This window comes from Ascaphus truei, chromosome 3, assembly GCF_040206685.1.
Source record: "Ascaphus truei isolate aAscTru1 chromosome 3, aAscTru1.hap1, whole genome shotgun sequence".
In the NCBI taxonomy this organism is placed as follows: domain Eukaryota; kingdom Metazoa; phylum Chordata; class Amphibia; order Anura; family Ascaphidae; genus Ascaphus; species Ascaphus truei.
The window spans coordinates 236,838,795-236,841,049 of NC_134485.1; positions in this window are offsets into that span (position 1 = coordinate 236,838,795).

Genomic DNA, 2,255 nt, shown 5'->3' on the forward strand with positions numbered 1-2,255 from the left:
TCCTGCTCTGAACTACCTGTGGAGCTTTTTTTCCAGTGGAGCTCAAGTTTAAACGCTCCTCAAGTGCTCAGGTGCTCGGTGGAGCTCTCTGTAAATCCGTGTAACCGATCTTCAAATTGATCGACCCAAAAGAACAGACGATCTGCAGGTTACTGGTTCTCCAACCAAAAGGCTATTCGAACCACTGGTCTTGGTTCTTCAACCCAAAGTTCTCACAAACCCTTGTTCAGCTCTTTGGCCTGAAGTCCTCTTGAGCTGAGTGCACACCATAAGGTAAGACAATGCACAGGTGTCTGTGGTTTACGCATCGTGCTCAATGCCCACTGCTCACAGGCAATCCATGCTCATTAAAGGCACTCCAGCCAAAAGGTAAGGCAATGCCCCTGCTGTATCTTTTTGTGTATATCATTTAAAGGCAGTCAGTGTAAATACAAAACAAACAATGTCACCAAAGCAGCTTTGTTTTTCCACACATTATGCATTTTGTTGTTGCCGACGGCTTTCAATTTACTGGTGCAGTCTCTGGTAGCTGAACAAACCTTATTTTGTAAAGAATTGAACAATCTTAGTGTCCCCCACATACAAATGTAATCAGTCTAAAGCTAAATTTGTTCCTTTGAAAACAAATTCCACTGTTATATTGTGTAAAATTTTTAGGTGCTAAGTGAGATTGGCCATTTAAAGCAGCAGTCCAAGCTGCCTTTTTTTTATTCTCCCTTATTACAGCTGAACACCGTTATAACACAGTGCTTGGGGTCCACATAATGCAACCGCATTATAACGGGGATTGTGGGAAAAAATGGCCGCCACGATCAGGACTTACCCAGAGCAGGGTGCAGGGGATCCGACACCATGGGTCATCCATCGCGCGGGTGTGTGTTACCAATAAAGCTTTGAATAGTGTGAGTGTGATGCGTGGCCTCAGACTCTGCCAAGACACTCCATCCGGGACATAAAGACGCTGTGTAGAGAGAGCCTGCTCCCATTACTGCTATTCACACCCAGCTTGCTGCATACACGGGGTAACTCAACACGGACACTGCCCACTGACCAACAGGGTGCCAGTTATCTAGTTACAGGGGCAAGAAGAGCCCTTAGTGCTAATTAGGCAATTCAATACCAAAATAATACATTTGCTGCTGATCTCTGTGACAGCGATTTTTTTTTTAAAACAGATTCCATAGATATAGGAATTGACAGCAGATAAGGACCACGTGGCCCACCTATGTCCCTGGCTTGTATCCATATTGCAAAAGGCTCTTGTAACTTTGAATCCCATTCATATTCCCCAGCTCCAATGCAATGTGGTGATGTGTTTGACATAAACAGCCCATTGACCCAATGGACCATGAATGTCATTACAGCAATACATTTCATGGTTAAGGGGTTAATATGAATTATGGGTGACCTTCCTCACCACCAGAGCATGGGGCCAAAGGGGCAAAACATAAGCACACTATATCTAAACTGGACACATTATGTCGGCTTCACAATTAAGTTAAGTGTCGCTTGGCATTTGATATTATTGTATGGTGTCACTTGGGTCTGTAGTAACTTCTTAATTGCATTCCCAAGCAAAAATTGGGATAACCAAGTAACGCTTCTCCCTTCTGAGAGACCTCCCAAGTGTAAGAGCGTGAGAACTGCAGGAAAATGGGTTTGCACTGGTAGAAGGAATAAGTAAAGCATCACTAATTATTTAAGGGCATTAAGCCCCCAAAATGTTATGCCCACATTCAGTGTTAGACTGGCCAGCAATGGATCACCACTCTCCAGACGTCGGCTCGCCTGTAGGTGTCTACATTTTGTAAAGGTGTCTCCGTGTGTGTGTTACCATTAAAGCTTTGAATAGATCTTTGCTTTTTTTAAATCACTTATTCAAAGCTTTATTGGTAACGGACACACACATACACACACCTGACGTCATTCACACGGTGCTGTTTGAAGAGGTTGGTCGTGTCCTCAGCTTGCATGGTGGTGCCGGCGGCTGGGGGAAAGAAAGGTAGGAGATGTTTGGGAGCCACATTTAGACCTCGTAATAAGCGGATCCACGGTGTAGCGGATCACGCTATAACGGGGTTGAGCTGTATGTGCATCAATACAATCCACACAATGATAAGTAATTAGCTAAGCTGCTGATCGATCCATTCTCCTGTGATCGATCAGCGAAGATTCAGCTCGGGAGTTCACTAAATGCAGCAGAAAAGGACCAAAGATGCAAAGTTCTATGGGAAGGTCATGTGACCAGGCAGTCA